Source organism: Eurosta solidaginis, chromosome 2 (genome assembly GCF_040869045.1).
Source record: "Eurosta solidaginis isolate ZX-2024a chromosome 2, ASM4086904v1, whole genome shotgun sequence".
NCBI lineage: Eukaryota > Metazoa > Arthropoda > Insecta > Diptera > Tephritidae > Eurosta > Eurosta solidaginis.
Window position 1 is genome coordinate 48,619,835 of NC_090320.1, and position 25,100 is coordinate 48,644,934.

At 35.5% G+C, this 25,100-nt stretch overlaps 1 protein-coding gene across 7 annotated transcripts in view; it reads left to right on the forward strand.

Annotated features, from left to right (window-relative positions):
- The window catches only part of Dyrk2 (Dual-specificity tyrosine phosphorylation-regulated kinase 2), a 296,262-nt gene that overhangs the window by 49,640 nt on the left and 221,522 nt on the right, over positions 1-25,100 (forward strand). For 2 of the 7 annotated variants that reach the window (XM_067765266.1, XM_067765264.1), the window contains exon 3: positions 13,748-14,095. The exons of the other annotated variants lie outside the window; for them this stretch is intronic. The gene's annotated coding sequence lies outside the window, so the exon portion shown is untranslated. The remainder of the gene's footprint in view (positions 1-13,747; positions 14,096-25,100) is intronic. 7 annotated transcript variants of the gene reach the window in all.

The following is a 25,100-nucleotide window of genomic DNA, read 5'->3' on the forward strand; positions in this document are numbered from 1 at the left end:
ATATAAAGGTTCAATACATTTATAACTTACTGGCTCTGGATAAAATTTCAGAGTATTTGCTGAGAACCTTACCTTATCAATAAAAGGGTATTTTTACATATGCAACTTTTCAACGAATATTAAAATATTTATTTAGACTTAAATATGCTTATAAATTTCATTTTCTTTTTATTTCTAGGTAAGCGCACAAATATTTGATTAAGGTTGAAAACGGTAGATATTAATTTAATGTAAGTAAGCGAAAATTTGTTATAGAAAAAATAGATACTTTCTTATTTGATTAGCTATTGAATATGTTGACTTATTAATTAATTTTTTTTTTCGTTTCAGATATTTATTTTGAAAAAGAACACTTTTAGTATTTCCCTTAACTGCATTTTCAGTTGCTGTGTTTTTGGTTTATTAGTTTTGAATTCATCTCTCATTTCGTACTTTCTATGTATGCATATTCTATTAGCTTTAGTTATTCTCATATTTTCATTTCATTTCTTACCTCCTTTTTAATTTTTTTCTGCATTTTGCTGCACCTTTTAAGTTATTAAACCTGCCTTTAGCTACACACAGGTTCTGTGTTAAAAAAATTGAAGGCGCACGTATCCGTCTTTGTATAATCACTTTTAATATGCTCCAGTCGTAGATATATCTATCTACTACATACATATATATGTATACATAGTTGGTGTCTTGAAAATATGTACATAAGTATCCACAACCGGTCAGTAAATCGCTATAGTGGTCCTCAAAACCGGTTACCAAACACAATTTTATGCATTTGTATGTTTACCTTCTACCTTATTTTTCAGTTCAACATTTTGTTGCATTTGATATGAATTTAGCTCTACAGCTGCCTAACTGCCCAGCTGATTAGCAAGATTGTGGTTTTGGTGTTGCCCTTATACTTGCACATAGTATTTATCTATCTATACGAATATAAGGCCACATGCACTTGGTAAAGTGGTACCCATTTTTGCTTAAGTTTGTTGGAAAATGGACTTTTGCTGCTTGCTTAAAACAAGAGGAATCTATACATAAAAAAGCAATTGAAAAAAGCATCTGCAATGCCGAAGTTCAAGAAGCCCTGAAAAACCTGCATATTACTATCGGAATGGTAAGGCACACAGTAGTAGTGGTTAGTGATACCCGACCTATATCATTCTAAGTAAAGGATAAGGTCACAAAATTCCAATTACTTACTCAAGCTTGAATTTGCGTCATAACTGTTTAACTAAATAGAAGCAAGCATAGTCCCATACATCAGGAAGTCCCAGTACTTCATCAAGAAGGGTTCTGCAATGAAAAGAAGCATTGGAAAAACTTCGCTCAGGCTGGACCATACATATTTACTGGGTTCCCGGTCACAAAGAGATAGAAGGTAACGAAAAGGCCGACAATTTGGCAAAGTAACACTTGCTGAGTCGACGATAGACGTCCCAATCTGTTTATGAGAAATCAAAAGGAGACAGGAGTTGCATATGATCCATCAAGCAGGAAAGGCGTGGACAGAAGCGCGGGGCTGCAACATTTCTAAGATCATGTGCAAAGCCTACGATATTAGACTCACAAATTGGCTCATATCTCTGAAGAGAGAAGAGTTGAGGCTCACGATGGGCATACTGCCTGAACACTACCTTCTGGTGTCACATGCTTATAAGTTAGGCCTCGTCAGTAACAGCAAGTGTGAGCTGCAGGAAGAAACGGTTGAGCACGTACTGTGTTCGTGTTCTGCGCTCGCCAGGTCAAGGCTCTAGCTATTAGGAGTGGCAGAGTTGCCAGATCACGAGGCAGCAATTAAGCTGGGTCCTAGAAAATAGCGTACATTGCATTTTGCACGTGTAAAAGAGCAATCGCTAATAGATAAGAACTAACTCCAAATATAGGCAGTGAGACTTATACCTTATACCGACAACATTCGATCCATATTGCTGTATGGAATAAAGGCATTGCGGTCATCCCTGAAGGCGTAAAACCTAAATTTTTTGTTAAAAGTGCACATATTTAGTATGATCAGATAAAGTAGACAGCGCTAAGCGACGCTTTTTTGGTCATTCTTCATATCCTAACCTTGGATGTAGCAGGAGCAGTGACAACGTCAGTGCTGCGTTTAAGAGAGTAGTTTAGTCGGAGTACTAAAATGATAAGATGCACTAGCACTTTGAAACGTTATAGTTTTCTCCCTTGAAGTACCGATAACAATGATGTATATTGGAACGATTTTTCGTCATCCCTTGTCAAATTTGGTTTCGAGACAAACCGGTTTCGGCGTTGTGCCATCATCAGTGTCGAGTTTTCTTCTAAAGTTTATGTTTAACATTCCCGGCAGTTATAATTGGATGGAATTGGATCGATGTTAACGGCAGCATGTATTCAAAGGACCTAGGCATTCAACTGTCATTCAGACTACTTATTGTAGAGTTCATTAGGCAGAAGTATCAGACATTATGGAAGCAGAGTTTTGGGTAAAACAAAAAAAAAAAACACTAAGGGCAAGGAAATCTATATATTCACGCGACAGATCAGAGGCCATCAAATCCATTGGCTCTTACTATTTGGCCCAAAAGAAACGCGAATACTTCATCTGGTTCCTGGGACACAGAGGCATTGAGGGGAAGCTGTATTGCAGACGAGCTGGCTAGGCATCGCCATTATAAAACAGATTCTTCCTGACAGAGAACGCTTAGGTTTACCCTTTGCCACGTGTAAGCTTATGCTCAAGGAGCACATATACCCTTAGATCAATGACAGATGGCTACATAACCCAGGGCGTCTGACACCTAAGTAAACCTGACCAAACCTGGGCACTGCCTTATTGACATTCATGCAGAAAGGCTAGGCGTGCCCTAGAGTCGTACTGTAGGAGTTGCAAAGATGATGGGAGGACAAAACGGTGGATCACCTTATGTGCAACTTCGTGGCGTTAAGTGATGCTATGTGGTGGTGCCTGTGAGCTTTATTTCTGGCTAATCTACTCCAGGTCGTGGTAGCCTTTATCAGGTCTTCGGAATGGTGCAAACAGGTTAGGTAAGGGTGTATTTGTGTGGTATCACAACAGGCGTCCTGTCAGTTCTTTTTACAGAAAATTAGTTAGAATGATTGAGATTTTGTTTTACAAAATATTATCAACTTGAGACCAACAGTTTTTTCTGTTTAAATGATTAAACAAGTTTGTCTAACTGAATAACTGTTAATTCAAGAACAAAAAACCGGGTTTGTTGATTTTACTAGCTTTATTTCTTTCGGTGTTATTCATTTAATACAATTTTGACTTGTAAAAAAGGTGCTTCCAGCGTTGACGGGGCACTGCCCGATCAGAATCCAAGCGGTGCGTTTTAGTACTCTGGAGTCAACTAATGACCTCATGATTAACAGTCCAGCTTTTGCAAGGACAAGGTGTAAACATCTTGGTAGGGATGTATACGACTCCGCGGAGGAAATTTCGAGGATCGATCACAACGGACCGAAAAAGCTTCCAAGTGAGCTCTTCCACCTAAGTGAGTCAGTGACCACACAAACAGCTTTAAGCTCAGAATTCCGACACTACATGTTCGAAACTTTTAAATATCAATTTTTTTTGTACAAAAAACAATTTTGTGTGGTAATATAAAAGATTTAATTGGCGTTCATTGAAGCATTTATTAGCATGTGCCACACTTTATAAAATACGATTGCACTGAAAAGTGAAACTTTGGTTGCAACAATTTCACAGCAATTGTAAGAACTGGTATATAAATATATATAAATACATATAGAGAAGCCTTTCCTAACGGACGCCTCTATTAGAGGCACATCTCCTTTGATCGGACAGTTTTTCATGCACCAATTTTTAAGAACGATTTTTAGAACAAATTGTGCTCCGTTGGACGCACCGAGCGGCCGTCAGTTGATTCCTATAAAATGGGATGAAAAACATCTGCTGAGCGGACACAAACCTCTTATCGGCGGACACTGAAACCTGTTTTCCTAACAAATTAAAACCTCTCTTAAACGGACGCACTTCATCATAAGCGGACAAAGTGGGAGAATGAATATCAATTTGTGTTTGAAAAACGTCGTACTGGTCTCGGACATATGAGAAAACCGAGGCTCCCTGAATAAAAAAAAAAATTGCCTTAGATAAATATGCACTCAAGTTTCTGTCACTACTTAGTATCGCTTTTATGTCAATAAAAATTAAGGCTAACAGATGGCTTGAAGTCAGGTTAGGTCCAACTGTTCGGTCCTTAGGGGCCTCACATAAAGTGAATGTGTCCATAAAGTTATCAGAAGCTTATTCGACGACCAAATGAAAATCCTCCTCAACAACCATGACCAATGTAATGAAATAACTACGTCCTCTTTAAAAATGCTAGAAGTTATCTAGGATCTACCTTACTAGCGGCTTCTAGACCTGAAAACCTGATTTAACGTGATCTTTGACGTTAATCATGTGCAGTTACTGTCTCCTTTCTCAGTTTGTCCGCCTTTTCTTTACCATATATGCTCATATGACGCTATAATGATTATAAGCTTCTCCCTGTTCCAATCCTTCCAAGTGCTTATTTGCTCTCTAAGACATTGCTAGTTGCTGTGCTATGCGAGAATATCGCCTCAATGACCGCCTGGTTGTCAATACAATATTTTACCCGACTCGAATTCAGTTTGCGCAGTTTTTTCCAGTCTCTGTGCAAGTTTGTACGATCCTCATTATCGTTATCACCGGTTCGGCACAGTATACCATAGACCATCGCGGTTCCATTAGTTTGGTTCCATTTTCGTTTCGTCTACCCCTCCACCTCTTTTGAGGCTCTAAGATCTCAACCGAAGAAAGGTCTTACATAATTTTTAGAACGGAATAATTTAAATATATGTCTTAAACATTGAAGTTTGTGAGTACTTAATCTATTAATTAATTTAAAAAATATATAAAATAGCTTCCCATTCCGTTGAGCGGCCACCTCTTTTGGGCGGCCCAAAGTTGGCTGACGGTAAGTGTTCGCCCAAGGGGGACTTCACTATACACTATTAGTTACATTTATACTTTAAAATATTACCAGCAATCAGTTATAATGCATTTGTATTTCATACTGCTTCTGCTACCGTTATTATTGTTGGCTTTGTTGCAACAAAGCGCATGGCAAATAAAAGCATAGCTTGTTGCAGGCGCGCTTTTCATTTATATTTTTTTAATTTTTATTTTTTTTTTGTACAAAATATGCACTTAAAGCTGTAACACAATACAGCAATTATGGTTGTCACTTAATACAATAGAAAAAAAAAAATTGTGAAAACATACAAAACCAGACTGTTTTTTTTTTTTTTTTTTTTGCTCAGTCTCTTTAAGGACAGCTTTTGACAAATGCAGCTGCCTTCCTGAATGCCCATAGTGAGCGGATTTACCTTCAAAAATTGATATAAAAAAATGCATTTGCGCTATTATTTACCACTCAATGTGTATGTTGTTGTTGTTGTGCATATAATCGCAGTTGATATGTGTGCGTTAACTTGTGTGAAAACGTAACTGCATTTAACTATTGGCTACACCATTACCATTGTACCTATTGTTGCCTTTACGCTGCTCAATTGTAAATTAACAGCTGGATTTAGTTAGTAAAATTGAAAATTTTGCTTTTGTGGCAATATCAGTGAGTGGCAGCATCCACGCCAACACCCAGCGTACACACCCGGATTTTGTTGTTGCCAGGCGCATGCGCGCAATCAGGTTTTGGAGTGTTAATTTATGAATAGCTGGAAGTGTTATTCTTCAGCAAATTCATTGATTTTTGTTGAAAGTTTTTTTTTCTTCTGTCGCTTGTAGTTTTGGTGATAAAATGTTGTGCTAATATTTCAATTCAAATTGTTGTTGTAGTTTGAATCGATTTCCGCTACACAGCTGCCAGATGTGTGGCGCAACAATAGGGGAATTCACGTAAGCTTGCTTAACAACCGTGGAAGTTTTGCTTTTAACAATTTTTATGGAATTTCTGGCTCTTGTAATTCGGCGACGTGTACGTAAATGCCGATTTTGGGGCCACTTGTCAAAGAATCGTTTTGAAGAAATTCTTCTTGAAACATATCCGTTTTCTTCAATGCACATTTCGTTTTCGTCCAGGAGCCTGGCATCGCTCGCATGGCTGTCAGTCTCATTACTTTTAAGCTTTGAATTTAAATTTTTCGTTGTTGTATTTAGAATATGCAGTTTTTTCAATGAAAGCAATGGATTTAGAATTTTATATACTGAAACGGGAATTTTAATATTTAATGTTTGGTTTTAATTTGTATATTAACTAACTGGCCATGGTTGTGCGCGCTTTACCACGCACTGCAGCAGAATAACCGAAGGGCAGTTGATTTACGACTCACACAATCAAACTTGTTGCCACTACACTGAATTTGCGCTCGTTCGTAGTAATGTTGTGCGAATGTGTAAAAAATTTGAACACTTATGGCGTTTTCTTTTCTGGCAAAAGTGTTACGTTTCTTGTATGCTACGCAAGGGTTGTAAATATAATTTGTACTATTCTAAAAAACGGGCAACGTCGTCACGGGGTATTTCGTTCTTTTGTGAAAATTTTTACTTGCTCGCAACGCAAAAGCGTTACACTTTTACCCTGCATAAAAGGGCAGTGTGTTATTTTCATTTTGCTAATGAATTTTTTTTATTATTGACAACGCACTTGTGAGAATCAGTTGACACACGGGGTAGCCATTTATGTTCTTTTCATGCGCTATAAAAGTTGACACTTTTCAAGGGTAGGAGTAGCTCTGTAAAAATGTTTCCATTTATTTAGGCAAACATTTTTTTCAGAAAAGAAACCGCTATTAATTCCCAAATATTCCAATTTTAATATTTAAATATTCCATTATAAAAATACACTTGCCGTTGCACTTTAGAAGCTGACATGAAGCCTCACTCAATCTCTTGTCTACTCATAACAAATTTCATCTAAAACGCATTGTTATAAACACAATGAATCAATATGTAAGCCGAATAAGCGAAGGGCAGTTGATTTACGACTCACACAATCACACTTCTTGCCGCTTTGGCACTGAATTTGCATTCCTTCGTAGCAATGCCGTACCATAGTGTAAAAAATTGTGAAACTTTATACTTAATACTTTTCTAAATTTAAGACATTGATTGCCATATAGTTTTTTTAAGCAAGAATAAAGTTATGCTATTGCAAATGAAGTTGCAGTCTCAACGAGGACATTAATATAATTTTACGCCTATCAGTCAAGTTCATTGGTTATTGAGTCTCGGTAAGCAGCTAAGTTTAATTTGTGCTTTTACATTATATTTTCTCAGTAAATCATTTTTAATAGCAAAATGCCTTTGTCTGCAATTAATTCACTTATTTATGCCTTCATATCATTATTTATCGAAAAAATATTATATTTACACTGCGTAATTCGGAAATTCGTAGAACCGATAAATATTTGTACTATAAATTTTAATATTTGAAAAAAAGCTTATACTATGAACCTAAATACAGCAGCGAAGAGAAAAATAACAGTGGCAATTTTTTTTTAAATTGCGCCAATTAAATACTTATTTTTTTAATTTTCGCTGTTTTAAACAAACTGCTTAAAGTTTGTAACTATGCCAACCGATCTCAAAAACGTTTTCGAAAAAATTCGAGAAAATTTCGAACCTTTTATTTGGAGTTGTCAGAATTTTTTTGAGTATGTAGTATTTTTTCTGGTAGACCCATTAGTCTAACAAAGTACGAGCTATGTATATGTCTCTAAAAACTTTGCATTGGTTTTTCAATTTATTTCCGAAGGAAGTTTCAGATATTTTTCAATAAAACAAAAAAATGTTCACATTCTAAATGGAGAAAATCTAAAACACCCTACGGAAAAAAATTGCCAAATTTAACGCGAACGTTGAGGGACCTGTAACTTATGCTTTGTTAAACTAAAATTAATTGGGCTACGAAACTGCATACTCAAATAAATTCACAGATCTCCAAATAAAAATTTCGAAATTTAATAAATTTTTTTTTGAAATTTTCGAACTTCTTCGAAAACATTATTGAGATTTATTTGTATCATTTCAGTTACAAAATTCATAGAAGTTTTTATTAAAATATCAAAAATAAAAAAAAGGTTTCAATTGACGAAATTTGATAAAAATTATCACTGCTTTTTTTCTGTACGCATCTGTGTGTACTTACAGCTAAATACAGAGCTGATAAAAGCTGTCAGTATCAAGTTTTTCAACAGCAACTATATGCATATGAGCGCGAAAAAAAAACTGTACTAATTATGTGATAGAAAATGAAATGCCACCAGCATTTTGTGATGTTGAGTCACAGTTTTTCAAAACAAAGCCAAAAAATAAGAGAAAACTCCATGGGATTCCACGAAATCCATACACAACATATCTTCAAAAATATTTTAGTAGAAAGAAATGCATGTTTTTGCTTTTGTTGTGGCATTTCCGTATAACTGCATTCTTTTAGGCAGCGATTTCTTAATGACGAAGTCAAGGAGAAATATTGATTGATTGAAAAAAAAAATTGTTTTTTCATTGGCTGCACTGGCACAAAAAACGTTTTTAGCAGGCATTGTTGATAAATGAACTAAAAAATAATAATAAAGTTATTTTTTTTAACTTGCATTCACAAACAAAACTTGACTACTTATTAATGGAATGTAATTTATCTTTACTGCATTCGCTTACTGGAAACACACATTTATCAAATTTTAAATTATAATTTTTTTTTTCATACAAAAATTTCTGTTTAAAATTTTTATTGTTTTAAATGTACAAGCATATCAAATTTATCTTCATTTCAGTTAAGTTTTGTTTAGATGTGACGCTTATCTAAGCTTAAAGCTGCAGCTGTTTTTTTTTTGTTTTTGTTGGCGACACAACAAACAACCAGCGGCAACTCAAACGTCAAAGGTCATTTGTTGTAAAAATGCCACAGTAAAATTGTTTAAATAGCTATTTATACTAGGCATTTTTTTGTTGTGTTTGGCGTGATTGATTGCTTATCGTTTTTCATGCAGCACTGTAATTTTTGAGCGTAAAAATGTGTGCATTTTATTGCGTTTGTTCCATATTTTAAAGGGTGCTTCAAATGTTTGTATTGCACGGTAGCTATTGAGGTTGTGATATTAAAGAAAAATTAAAAAATTTGCAAACGGTGATAGTTCCTAAGACATCTTTCTTTATCTTTATTCTTTAATCTTCTGAGTTTCACTTCTTCAACAGCTAACTTTTCGGAAGCTGAGTTTTGAAAACGAAATCGGCGGCAAACGCCTCTATCCACTTAGTCACATGAATGTCCAGCAAAACGCTTTGTAATTAGTCTCTAAGTATTGCATTTTTGTGCCTATTACTTTTATCATAATTTGTTACTTATATATACTGTATGTTTTTAATAGAAATTGTGTGGAATATTTTTAGGCTCGTTCAACAGAACTTGATCAGTGACATTGGATTTACTTGTGGTACATTATAAGTAATGCTTCCGCCGTTCATATTATTTATATGTACTTAATTAGCGAGACTGGCTCAAATTGCTTTTTACATTTTTTTGTTTTTGATATTAGAGAAAAATTACAAAATTTGGAAATGTTTCTCAATTGCACTTCTTCATCAGTAAGCTTTTCGCGAGCTCAGTTTTGAACTCGAAATCTCCTGCATTTCGTTCAATAATTTATGCTATGGACATCGATATTTTTCAAATTTGTTTTGAAACACCATACACCGTACATAAACCCAATGGCGTCTAATGTTCATTAAATTAATAATCAACACTAATCAAAACTACTTGACGCCGAGTTGTTGAATTTATATAGATAAAATTATGTGATTTTATATTAACATTTGGAAATAAATATGTAGACATACTAAATCTTTAAGTCGCATTGTTGATGCACATATAACTACAGAGAAACCCCGCTCCTAACGCAGACCTCTGATAGGTGGACAACTCCCTTGGCCGGACACTTTTTCATACACTAAGTTTTAGGTAACACTTTTTTTGAAAAAACTACCATTTGTTAGGCGAACACTCTCTTGTCCAAACGCGAACAATTATTTGCTGTAATATAAGAAGAAAAACCTTTACTGAAGGGACACGAACCTCTTATCGGCGGACTCTGAGACCTGTTTTCATAACAAATTAATCAAAAACCACGCATGGAGTGACGCAAACTCCTCGTTAGCGGATAAAGTGGGAAAATGGATACCAATTAATGAGTTTTAAAAATTTCGTACTGGTTGCGGAAATATGAAAAAAACGGGACCCTCCGAATTAAACCAATTTTGCGCTAGATAAATATGTAATCAAATTCAATGACATAGTCTGAAAATACTTAGTATCCCTTTTATTTTAATGAAAAGTAAAGCTTTCAGATTGCCTGAAGTTAGGTTAGTTTGAACTAATAGTTCCTTAAAAACTTCACATAAACTGAATGTGTCAATAGAGTTACCAAATGCTTATTCGACGACCAAGTTGAAAACCCTATGTAATGAAATAACTACGTCCTCTTTGAAAATACTGTAAGTTACCTTGGGCCCACCGCACTAGTGGCTTGTACACCTGAAAATTTGACTTGACGTGGTCTTTGACAGCTTGCAGCCCTATGCCCAGTTTCATAACTTTCCTACTTATTTCATTATGTGCAGCTTTTTTCTCCTCTCCTTCAAAAGTTTACGCGACTGCAGTTGGCACAGTTTTTTTCAGTATCTCTGCCAGTTCGTAAGATCTTCTTATTACCGGATCGGTCCAGTATACCACAGACCATTCCGCGTTCGTATCGTGTATCGTATCTTCCGACATTTCGGCGCCCCTGCACCACTCTTCCAAATCTTTTGAGGCTCTAAGGTCTCACCCGAGCACGGGCTTACATAATTTTATAAACAGAGAGATATACAAAGTTGTCTTTAAAATAGGAGGTTGTGACTACTAAATTTATTGCTTCATTAAACAAAATTTAAAACAGCCACGCACTCCGTTGAACGGACACTTCTCTTGAGCTAACAAACGTTGGCTGACATTGAGTGAACGCACAAGGGAGGTTTCACTGTACTTACTCATTAATAAGTAACTTATTTATTTACTATCGCTAATTTGCTGAATAAAGTACAATTAGAAAAATGTGTAATTAAAGCTTGTTCAGACGATAGGTGTCAAATAATATAAGATATTTTTATAAAAATGCATACATAAGTAAAAGCATGGGAAATTCGTGCAAATACACCAGCGAACACGAAAATGGCAGTGAGTTAGGTTATGTTGAACTGTCCGGGTAATAAAAACCTCAGATAGACTGAATGTATGTGGCGGCCGCCGTGGTGTGATGGTAGCGTGCTCCGCCTACCACACCGACTATCCTGGGTTCACACCCCGGGCAAAGGAACATCAAAATTTTAGAAACAAGTTTTTCAATTAGAAGAGAATTTTTCTAAGCGGGGTCGCCCCTCGGCAGTGTTTGGCAAGCACTCCGAGTGTATTTCTGCCATGGAAAGCTTCTCAGTGAAAATTCGCCTACCCTGCAGATGCCGTTCGGAATCGGCATAAAACAAGTAGGTCCCGTCCCGCCAATTTGCATGAAAAATTAAAAAGGAGCACGACGCAAATTGGAAGAGAAGCTCGGCCTTAAATCTCTTCGGAGGTTATCGCGCCTTATTTTTTTTTATTTAGACTGAGTGTATGACGACCAAATGGAGAATCCCCAATTAGATACTGGGATTATGTCAAAAAATAATTGCGTCGTCTTGGCAAATAGTAGACGTTTTTTCTGCTTAGTTGCTGCCTAAAGATCTGGCAACTCTGCCGCCCCTAATAGCTGGAGCCTTGACCTGGCGGGCGTCGGACACGAGCACAGAACGTGCTCAATCGTTCCCTCACACTTACTACATCTGCGGTTGTTGAGAGGCCTAACTTAAAAACATGTTCACCAAAAGGCAGTGTTCGGTTAGTATGCTCATCGTGAGCCTTACGTCCTGTCTTTTTAGAGGTATGAGCAATTTTATGAGTCCAACGTCGTAGGATTTGATCTCCAACCAGCTTGAGAACTATAAATTCCACAAAATTTTTCAAAAGTTGAATAAAGATTGGAAAATGATGTTGGATGCCAACTTGAGAGCTACATATATATTTCTCGAAGGTTGTTGAAATTGAAAGTTTTTCGATGTTTGTTGGGTTAGAGCCTCTCAAGAGATCATATATGATTAGACCCATTGAATATTGAATTTTATTTTGGCATTAACGCTGCTTGCACTAAAAGCGTCTGCGGAAATGCATTTATAGACTTACAGTAGAATAGTAACAAAAATCTAAGCCCTTTAATGACCAACAAATTTCGAGTAATTAATCTGCAAAAAAAACCTTTGGCAAATACTGTTCGTACGCTGTAAGAGCCATTACTGGTCGAATTACAAAGTCCATTTGCAGGCATTTAATAGGCGAAGCATATGTCGAGTACAAATTGGCTTGTAGTTACGATAGTATTTTAAAAATAACAAACAAAAATAAATATATGCACATTTATCTTTTATAGTTGCCATTTGAAAATCTGTCCCTCTTGAATGTGCGCTGGTGTATTTAGCAGACACAGAGACTAGAAAAGTACTAAATGATTCTAAAAATATACCTTCAAGTTATAGCGATTCTTACTCATTATTATTATTTTTTTCTTTAATATTCGCAATGTTGGCCAACACAAATAGAAACAAAGCAATGGGCTAAGATTTATTTTTGTTGTTTATATTGCACTTCATATGTTCGCACGTTTTATGAGCTTATCGTTGCCACCCAAAGCGTTTTATGGACCACTAGAGTGCGTTAATTTGTGAGCAGCTCTCATACGTATTGGCTCATTAGCGATTTTTTAATAGATTTTAGTCTTCTGAGAATTGTGACTAAAATGCAGCATACAGAGGTTGTGGGCTGATTTTGTGCCGCTGCATTTTTTTGTGTGTTTATGCAAAGATTTGGTCTAAGAAGCCAATTCGTGAAACTTGGTGGCGAATAACTCGCTGATATATTTTAACCCTTGATCGGACTTCAATATAGCATTTTATGAGGATTCTTTTACAAAAAAATCTAGCATGACTCGCTTGTGGGAGCAATGACTACTTGTTTGAAACTTCATACTTGCATCAAACTTTGTACTTGTATACAACTTTTTACTCCTTATATTGTAGCGAATTCTGGGGATCTCTGATAATTATGCACCTCCTGCTAACTTTCGAGTCGCTGCTCTGTCGAATAAATAACTCCAATATTCAGTATTGCAAAATGGTCTTTAATGAGACTTCTTTGGGAGTAGTATAACTAGACTTCAATATCACGTACTGCACAAAAGCATGTTTTAATCAAACTGATTACTGATTCCTCAGCTTTCGCTACTTTTATACTCTATGTTGCCTCCTTTGCATAAGGTCTAAACGTTTCAGCTTCCAGAACAGTTGTATCTCCTGCTTGGTTATTTAGCTATATGCGTGTGTATGTGTGAGTAGCAACTTCTTTTCATAGCTGATGACTACATGTGTGTATGTGAGATATATCTTCACTTCGAGCTGCTGGTTACGTGTGTGCAATATTTTCGTTGTCTTGTACATAGGTGTGGCTGCTTGCCATTTTTGTTGTTGTGATTATTTACTAACAGCATGTTGACATCACTACATTCGCCACAATATGAAACTTCGCACTTGTATGAAACTTTTTACTTCTATGAAACTATTTAGTCTTGTATGAAAATTTGTACTTGTATGAAACTTTTACTTGTTTATTATTCCTCGTTACAGCCCGGCAGCATTACATGCCTTGTAGTCTTACGCAATTACCTCTAAGCTAGTGGATGAAAGCATAGGAGTCCTAAATAAGCTGGGAGCCAAAAAGAAAGTTTTGTTAGGATGGATAGGATGGATTCCCAAGTATCAAGGACCAGAAGCAGGGTGATATACTAGCATTCTGTGGTCATTCTGTGGACTCCACTAGGGAAACAAAGCAGATCAGATGACAATGGATTGAAAGCCCAGAATAATGCTCCCAGCAACAAGAGTATCAGACAAACTCATTAATCTAAGCAGAGATTACTTACGAACTCTCACTGATTTACTATACGGCTCACTGTAGTATACGATATAAGCCAAGTAAGTTAAATTTATATCTATCGCTTTTATGAGCTGGTGGATGAAACTTCTGCCCACATTTCCCGCGAATGCGACGCTCTGGAAAGGCAGATACTCGCCATTTTATGTGGCGTGACTTTTAACCCCTTCGTGATGTGGAGTAAAAAGGCTGAAGAGGTACTTAAATATATTAAATGCCTCCATATACAGTAATGGACTGAAAGGTCAAGCACAATAGATCTAAATAAAGGTCGCATAATAAATATATTATATAAAATAAATAAATAATTGTAAGGCGCGATAACCTCCGAAGAGATTTTAGGCCGAGCTTCTCTTCCAATTCGCGTCGTGCTCCTCTCGATTTTTCCTACAAGTTGTCGGGACGGGACCTACTTGTTTTATGCCGACTCCGAACGGCATCTGCAAGGCAGATGAGTTTTCACTGAGAGCTTTTCATAGCAGAAATACGATCGGAGTGCTTGCCAAACACTACCGAGGGGCGACCCCGCTTAGAAAAAATTTCTTCTAATTAAAAAAACTTGTTTCTAAAATTTTGATGTTGCTTTACCCGTAGCGTGAACCCAGGATCTTCGGTGTAGATTGCGGAGCACGCTACCATTACACCACTGAGGCCGCCGTCCTTCATTTTCACAGTAGTTTCTGAAACCAATGTATTCAAAGGGGCTATTGATGATATATCTAACATCGCGTTCAGGGCCTTTCAAGGTCGTTTGCTTCCTGAACGAGTGGATATAGTCACTGTTTACATATATTTTGACGAGAACCTCCTTAGGGATGATTGCGTGATTTCTTATCTTATAAATCTGGTCTATTTTTTTGCTTAATCCCATTTTTTGTATCTCACGCCCTCACAAAACTACTCGATACAATTTGTAATTATCATGAATTACATTGCACTCAACACCGATTTAATTCAAATTACAACAAATTGTATACACCTGCAAATCCGAGAACATAAATATTATTGAATGCAATTATATTTGTAAGGGAATGTTGACAACTAACCCAGTAGGAAATGCAGGGTTATAGCTTTTTATTTATTCCAAAATAATATGATTTAAAACTATCCCAAATATCTCGTTAACGTTTTGTTATGTTCACATCAAACATTCTGTGTCAAACCATCTGCTTGTACCGTGGATAATTTACTGTCTTGCTCAGAGTTGTTGCAGACATAGACAACAGAAAGCTACATATGTGACCCGGCTTATGAAAAGGTGGCTTATGACTCAAAAAAGAAATTGCGATAAACAGCTGTTAAAGATAAACAATGCATTTCTTCAGACGTTTGTGCTCTTCTTTTTTTTTTTTGAGTCATAAGCCATATACACTGATGGCCTCTATGTGCTTGTTGTTAAGGAAGTACGAGTAAATATCAGAAGACATCCGGTTAGAATTCTGGTTGAGTGGAAACAAAAATACAAGAGGTGAGGATTGTGTGAAAGAGTAGGTATTATAAATTTTGACTGAATATACTGACTGATCTTGAGCTCATAAAATTATAACAAAAATTATATATTCTTAATGCGTTAAACATTTTTTGAAATAATAACGATTTCCTGCTGGGAACAAAAGCAATCACTTTTCACATGTGAAACCATAAATTAACAACAGAAACAATTGGTAGCTAAATGTGGTTGTTTATTGCGAATATTAACATAATTGTCAAGGCGTTGAGGTGCATGTTCTCAAAATGCTAATGCAACCTACAGGCAGCATGAAAAAAAGCATATGTAAACAATACGAAAAACTATCAAAAAAGTTGCAATATATAATTTTGTAAGAAAAATTTGATGAAAGTGCATAGAAAAGTATTTAATAAATTTTTTGCTTTATTGACCCTTTTGATGTGTAAACATCTCTGCTCACGGCATGGACTCCCAATGAATATAAGCGTAAGGTGTAAGCGCAAGCGTTAGCATAGACGTAAGCGTAAGCGTGAGACAATTTTTTGTAAGTTGTATGCCATATGAGGGATATATGAAGAATGTAAATGCCGGCGTAGTGTGGGGTATTGATGTACTGTGTGGAGTACTGTATGTGTAAGCGTAGGCGTAATGTGTGGCATAGGTATGCTGTATGGAGTAATAGAGTATTTAGAAGTAATGATCACTCAACTGTAGTGTAATGTGGGAACAAGGTAAATGGGAGAGTTGATGTAAGCGAATTTACACTGAAACTTAAGGCAAGCACGCGGACTACATACAGGTTAAAGTCTCTGAGCATATACACAATTTTTATGAATGCAAATGCACGAAGAGATATTTTGTTATAAATAAAGAGCCAGAGAATGTTTACAAAACCATAGGACGTGGTAAGGTAGTCAGGCTTAAGTTGAATAAGATATTGTAATTTAATAGAATAAAACAGAATAGAATAAAATTGAATAAAATAAAATAATACAAAATAAAATAAAATCATCCTTTATCAAAAGGCCGAAAAAACAGAAACAATTGTTAATAAACAATGAGCAGATGGAAATGTAAAAAGTAATTGACAATAAATAAAAATCCAACATTATCAGCGATTTTCAACAGATAGCGCAACGCTGATTAAATATAGTTGGTAAAAGAGGAATAGAAGTAGCAATTTATCAGTCAGATAATGTATTTATCTGCGCAGCTATGGCAAGTTATCTTTAAAATTTTCTACCTTCTATTGCAAAAATAAAAATAATTTTTCGATTATAGAAAAATTAAAAAAGACAATAATTATTATAAAAATTATTGTTCAGGCCTTGATTTCAAATCGAACCTTGAATTCAAAAAATTAAGTAAGGTAAAATAAAATTAAATAAAATAAAATAATAAAATAAAATTGAATAAAATAAAATAAAATAAAACAAAATAAAGTAACATAAAATAAGAATAACAATAAATAAGAAAAAAAAAAACAGAAGTAAAAGTAATTAAAATAAAAAAATTGAATAAAATAAAATAAATTAAATACAACAAAATAAGATAAGGTAAATTAAAATAAAATAAAATAAAGAAGAATAAAATAAAAGAAAGTAAAATTAAATAAAAATAAACAAGATAAAATGAAATAAAATAAAATAAATCAAAATAATATAAAATAAAACAAAATAAAATAAAACAAATAGAGTAAAATAAAATAAAATTGATTGAAACAAAATTGACTAAACTAACATAAAATAAAAAAATTAAATAAAATAAAATATAATAAAATAAAATATAATAAGATAAAGCAAAGTGAAGTAAATTAAAATAAAATTAAATTAAATTAAACGAAATTAAATAAAAATAAAGTAAAAAAATAAAATAAAGTAAAGAAAATAATATAAATAAATAAAAGATAATAAAAAAATTAATTAAATTAAATTAAACTTAATTAAATTTAACTTAAAATATCATTGTTTCGGAAGCTTATAGACTTGTTATCGGAGTGTTACAAATTTGTTATCGACGTATAATAAACAAGTTATCGATTTTGTTATCATAAATGTATCGAATTGTTAACAAAAAGATATAGATTTCTCATCGGAGTGTTACAAATTTGCTCTCGGTATGTTATCGATTTGTTAAAGACGTATTATGAAGACGATGAAAAGCTGAAAGCGAACCGATAACAAGCTGATAACAATTCGATATCAATATATAAAGCAATAACTTGTAGGCTCTAAGAAGCTCTTCTCAAAAAGCCCGAACCTATTTATTTTTGCTAAAGTTACCTCGGTTGTGGTTTAACTTCAACTTCTGGGCGAACACTAGTTAAAATAAAAAAAAATTTATTTGATAGACCTTCACTTGTATGTTTACACATCAAATTTCACGCGTACTTGGTACTCACGTTTTTTTTTTCTAGTCTTCTTTTTCATAAATGCAAATATTTTACTCTGGTCGACACTTCGACTTCAATCTGAAATCATCATAAGCGACGTACTATGGATTATTATGATACTGATAATAATGAAAATTAAAAGCTTAAGTGCGTCAGCACTTGGTAAAAAAAAAATAAAAATAATAATAATAAAGCATATGGCATAGTATGAAATAAGAAAATCATACGATTTGCAAAAAACAGCTGTGTTTATATTTATATAAACAATAAAAAAAAATTATATAAGCGGTCAAACAGGTTATCGATTGCTAATATGTTATTGTTAACAATTAGAGTTTTTCCTCGTTCTCAACCAGTTACAACTTTGTGCTTCTGAATGTTTGTATTTATGTTTGACCGCTTACCAGCTGCTTGTTGGGCGTAAACGAATTGTTTAAGTAGCTATTGTTATTTATTTGAGTATGTGTGTATGAGTTTTTTTTTACACATTTGCAGATTTTTTCAACGCCCACTTTTAAGCTTAATAAAGCGTTGCAGCTTAAAGATTTATAACTTTTTGCTTGTGCCAAACATATTTTTTTAAAGTTTATATGACGTTTTTATTGTTAGTTACTCTTTCTGCGCTAGACAGTGACACATTTTTTTCAGACTTACTGATCAGTGAGAAACAGTTGCCGGCTAGCTTCTGCACACGCTAAAATATGCGTTTAAAATGAGGTAGTCTATTGCAATGACTAATAGCATGGCGATGGCGGCAGACAATAAGCGTGGGTTTAAGAGTATCAAAATTAGCTAAGAAAACTTCATTAGTTTGAGATTTACATGCATTGTGGTTAACGGTTTTTACTGAAGTGTGATAATCGAATAAAATTTGTGATGGGGATATATAGGATATTGGGAATACATAGAGCTCTTGCGATACAGCAATGCAACTCTCTAAGTATCTCGCTGGAAACCAAACACAACTAAGAGAATGCGAAAAATAGCATTTTGGGCAACCTTGGGTGCTTTGGGGCTGTTAAACAAACATATGTACTCAAAGTAAGTTTCAATAATACGCATTGTTGTGTTAAGTTGGTGCTTACCAAATCTTTATTTGCAGTAAAGTTTTAATAGTTTACACACTTAAATAGTCAACATATTGTAATATAGATATGGATTGGAGGGGGCGAAGTGGGCAAATATATGAGCAATGACGTCACGTCAACAGTTTTAAAGCCTTGTCTATATGTTTTTTTTTTGTAGTGCAATTTTCATCGACGAGTTGCTAAAGATTCAATGCAAGGTTAAACACAGTTTTCACCAAAATTGAAACTGTGACTTAAAATTATTACCGTTGTAGTCGGTGTGTTTTGGTTGTTAATTAACGAGCAACGATGCAAGATATATGCACGCCTATTCGCTAACACTGAACGGAAATAAACAAGAGCCTCCTCCGATGTTGCTACGTCGTTTGCTAAGTGACTACTGAACGAAAGATAATAATAAATAGTATCTGTTAAGTGAGCGCGAATAATTATTTCACTGGCTGACAACCTCTGGTTAAAGCTGCAGACATTGGTGCTTTATCGGTAGCCGTATCGGTAACCTTATAACAGCTGATTCGACCAACCTTATGAGAATCAATGCAATCGATTATTGGTGCCGCTAAGGTCGTAACCGTATAGTAGCCAACCAATTGGTTTTTGGTTTACCGTCGTAACGATAAACAGCTGATTACGTTAGGGATACGACTACAGCGATAAGACATACGGGACCAATGACTGCCGCTTAAGGATCAATATTATATGTTTGGTTAGCAGTGTGGCATCAAAAATACGCTCAAAATTTTTAAAATAATGCAGAGAACTGGCAGCCACTAACAGCGAGCTCTATTAAACTTAAAAAAGAAAATTTACAAAGAACTGCTGTGCAGGTATAATTCTTTCCATATTTTAAAGATAAATGCAGCGATGGAAGATCTCGCTTATAGTATATTACCATTACAGCAGTGTTCGGTTTTAAATTTATGCTATAGCTTCTACTTGCTTTCGAATAAGTTTGTCAATGAGAGCCAATACCTCAGTCTACCTGCCTAGTTTGTAAGACGTGTATGCTTGAACTTGGTATATAAAATAGTAATGTTTTTGAAGAACCAAACATAGGGATTCAAGGCTTCCGCAATCCAATTTTCAACCTCACCTAAGCGAGGGCAATCATATATAACAAAAATTAATGTACATTAACATATTTAGCAGGCGAAGCTCTGGCGACCACAGCGGCTACAGCAACAACAACAATCACAACTAACAAACCATGTATTTCCTTAGAACCTCACCACTCTTATTACACTCAAATTTACATAATATAAAAACCGAACCAATTAAAAAGCTGCAAACGCTATCAAAAAATGCCAAAGATTATGATTAATTTGAAAATTTATCAGCAAATCACTGTAGAGCTGATTGAAGCAATTTTATACAAAAGATAAGAAAAATTAACAAATATACAAGCTGTCAATTAAGTATACCACAGATAAAGACATATGAAGACGCAAAAAGAACGTCATCCACAACACAGATGAATCGCTATAAAAACCAACTAAGCTACGTTTAACATACTTACAGACGTACAGTAGCGAGCAGAAAGATAGCAGTGGCAATGTTTTTCAAATTACTTCAAATACATTTTTTCTTCTCATTTTCGATATTTTGAGACAAACTTCTATCAATTTCATAACTGAAACTATGCAAAGCAACTTCAAATTTTCAAAAAGCTTCCAACTTTTTATTTGAGTTTCATTGAATTTTTATGAGTATGCAGTTGTGTAGCCCAATCAATATATTTTCACAAGTTCTAGGTCTCCCAACATTTGTATTGATTTTTGAACAATTTTTTCTACGCGGGAGTTTTTGATATTGATGAATATTTTGCTTAAAATGTTGAAAATAAAAAAAGGAAAATTTAAATGACGAAATTTGATAAAAATGCCACTACTCTTTTTCTGTCCGCTGCTGTATGTATACCTCAAAGCCAGTGATGCACAACGCCGGCATAGCTTCGAACACAAACACAACTTTTTTTTATGGTAGTATGTGTTTACATAGAGAATGTTTGAGCATAAAGTGCACGCACAAATTTTTGAATATAAAGATGTTGCATGCGCGAACTTCAGTGGAAAGCAGCGGAGCTTCACAAAATTCTAGTAGGTCACTTCCACCACACCAAAAACACAATTTTTAACAAAACTTAAGCACACAAATACACTGATTGGAGTTTTAGAGAGTAAAAGTTAAATTTCTGAACACATTAGCTGAATAAAAAGTGTAAAAATAATTGTTAAATAACAAATAGAGTCAGTGGTAGTTTAACAAATTCTGCTGTGGTAAGTGGTGAATGTGACCTACTAGAGGTTTTGTGAAGCTTGCTTCACACTATTTTTCGTCCCTGCAATGTCTCTATGTTAATATTGTCTCTGGTTCACGCATGAGATGTTCACTGCTTGAAGAACAAGCTAACATGCCAACCTAATATAAACGCACGCAAGTCATTTTCTGTCAAAAATGTCTCATGCACATACAACTTGTATGAGAGCGACCCAAATTGAATTTGCTGCGTGAAAACCTAACTCGATTTCCAATTTTTGTTCTGCGTGACATTTAGATTTGACGTTTGCACACATGCTTTACATTGTCGCAACGCATGCTTATTTGGGTTAGGGCAAAAAACGCCGGTTGTTTGCGTGCGCTAAAAAAAACGCAGTGCGGTTTTATTAGGTTGGCATGTAAAACTGATTGGCTGCTTGCTTAACTCAATCTCTGCCGCTGCGCTCACACAACATGCAGCAACGATATAATATAGAGACATTGCATAGACGAAAAATCGTGTGAGGCAAGCTGCACAAAATTCTAGTAGGTCACATTCACCACTTACCACAGCAGAATTTGTTAAATTACCACTGTCTCTATTTGTTATTTAACAATTATTTGTACACTTTTTATTCAGCTAATGTGTTCAGAATTCACATTTTTACTCTCTATTCTATTCTGTGCTTAAATTATGTTAAAAATTGTGTTAAAGTTGTTGGTGTGGTGAAAGTGACCTACTAGAATTTTGTTACGCTCCGCTGCTTTCCACCGAAGTTCGCGCATGCAATATCTTTATATTCAAAAATTTTTGCAACATGTAGATGAACGCCGAATAGTTTTCCGAAGCTCTACGAAGCTCTCTAGGGCAACACTGTTTAAAGTAATCGTCAACTAATCAACCTAACTCTGCAATCCAAGTAGCTAAAGCAACATCACATCATTAATCAAAATCAACGCCAATCAATGCTGCCCCAACTAAGATTTTGATGTAACAACTGGTTTATTTAGTAGTGCCAAGCTTTTAGCGCAGAAACATTAAGCTACGTACATATGTATGTGTGTGTTCCTGTTCTGCGCAGATAAATCAACATTACGCATTGTCCAGTGGTTCGACATAGACATTGCTTGCGCAGGTTTGGTGCTGTTTTGTTTACTTCATTGGACAATTTGCGCTGTACGCCATATACAGGAAGTGGATTAAAAAAGCATTAAAAAGAGAAATAGTAAATAATAAAAGAACTAAGAAATATACTGTGGGGTAGAACTCATTCAAGTTTGCAAATGTTTCGCAACCATTGGAAGCTGGAAAAAGAGTTGATATAAGTTTACTTCATTAGACAATTCGGCCATATCCGATAGGAGAATCGACACTCACTAGCTTTTTGCAGTCTTTAAATCAGCTTTAGACATCGCGAAAAGAAGTTGCTGGTTTGCTGCTATGTCTGTATTTAAATTTCCTGCAAAGGTAATAAGGCTCTGCCAAATGACGTTGAGCAGCACCACCCGCTCAGTTGGGACTGGAGAAGCCCTGTCCAAGCCATTCGAAACCAATCAAGGTTCAGACAAGGCGACTCCATTTCGTTCGATTTCTTCAAAATAATGCTAAAAAAATAATTCTAGCAGCAGAACTAAACCGTGATGGTACAATCTATTACAAGACCGTACAAATACTGGCGTATACTCGAACGCTCCGTAAATTGTGACGGTCTGAGGTCGACACTTTGAAGAACTTCGTCTATTTGGCAAACAGCATTGACAGAAAAAATAATGCCAGCTTATAAATCAAGCGCTTGCCAACAAATGATACTTAGGACTGAATAGTAATTGAAATGTAAAGACCTTTTTCGACGAACATAAATCACGCTCAACAAGTCGCTTATCATACCTGTCCTGGTATATGACTATATTTGGTAGTTAACCAAATATTTATTTTATTTTTAAAAATTTATATTTTGTTTATTTTTGAGTTCAGATATTTTCAAAACTAATTAGAATTTTCTTTTTTTGAAGTTATTCAAAAATTTTAAGGTAACACGAAAACTCAATAAAAATTATTTTAAAAATTAAAGTAAAGAGTACAAAGTAGTTAACACTATAATGACTCGTAATTACAGACGGTGTCGAGAGAAGATAAGATGGCTCTGGCAGTGTTCGAGAGTAAAGTTCTCCGCAAGATATATGGTCATGTCCCCGACGCCGACGGCTAGTAACGAAAGAGGAATAATGATGAGTTGTATGAGCCCTCGCAGGTATGAAGATAGTGCAGCGGATAAAGACCCAACGGTTTCACTGGCTAGGTCATGTTATGCGGATGGACGAAAACGCAACGGCCAAGAAAGTATTTCAGTCGACACAGTAGTTTGGGAGCAGAGCAAGAGGGAGACCTTCACTGAGTTGGGAGAGCAGTTTTAGGAAGACTTGACCTCCATTGGTGCTCCCAATCGGCATCAGTTATCGCGAAACAGAGATAGATGGCGCGACTTGTTATGAAACGGCCAAAATCGCTTCGGTATTCAAGCGCCAATCATTGATGCTGATGTGTGATCCATTGGGGGTAGAAGTCAGTGATTTTAATTTGTTGTTCAGTTTGTCTTCTGGGGACTGTGTTTTGTTTACAGCAGGCTAGGGAAGCTAGCATTTTCAACAAAGCTGGGCTCACGTATGCCTAGGTTGAACCTGCATAAGTAAGTCTTCAAATTGTGACAGTATTTACCTCTTGGGTATTTTTCTCTGATGACAGTTGGTTGCAGGAAAAAAAATTTCCGACTGCGCGTATAAGACAGAGAGCTCCTTTTGTGTGTGTTTTTTTAGATGAAGCGGTTTAGTTTTAAGATTCGGAATCTCATTAGATTGAAGATGTGCCCTCATTGGCCTCATAAGCTGCTGAAGTGCTCTGCTTTGTGATAATTCAGCAAAAACTTCTTGCTCAGGCGTAGTTCAGTTTGGTTTGCTGTTTAGAATATTATCGAGGCGTTGAGAAAACGGCAGTCATTAATTTGTGAAAATAAACTTCATAGGCATAAAGCTCCCCAGGCCCTTACACAAAAATTTTAGAGTCAAAACCGCACATTGTGGTGTTGTAGAATATAAATCGTAATATTAAAATAAAGAAATCTGGATGTTGCTTTGGTTGGAACTTGAACGCAGGACGTTCGGCGTGAGAGACGAATCACGTTGATTCCAAAATTACTTTTGATATTACCAAGAAAAGTGAAATACTGTACAATTACACCATACTGGGATTCAAGGGTTGATGAGCGCAATTCCCAGCTTCCGCAACCCAATTGTCAACCTCACCTACGCGAGGCGAATCCTGTTACATGTATCTTACACATATTTAGCAGGCGAGGCTCTGGCGACTCCAGGTTCCTCGTGAAATTATTATTGTATTATTAATATTAGGGGGTGGGGCCAAGTTGTCCCCTAAAACAATCTATGTGGTCATATTAAACCGTTCCGAGATGGTCGGGCTAGTACCTTAAAGGTGATTGGAAGGAAATTATTTCGGGGAGTGTTTTTATCAATACAACAACCACAACAAAAACACCAAATTTTGCAAACATTGCACTGTTTTAGTGCTAAATTTGAATGTTTACCGAAATTAGTTTTGATACTACTTCAAAAAGTTTTAACACTGCAGAGCCGTAATAAAATCCTCAAATCTCTTGCCCGTAGCACTTGGGGTAAAGACAAAGAAACGCTCATTACTACTTACAAAGCGATTGGTCGTCCGATTGCATGCTACGCGTCCCCGATATGGTCGTCAAGCCTAAAAGTTACTCACGAGAAGAAAGTGCAGGCCTGCCAAACTACTGCGCTCAGAACCACTGAGGGCTGTCTTATTATGTCCCCAGAAC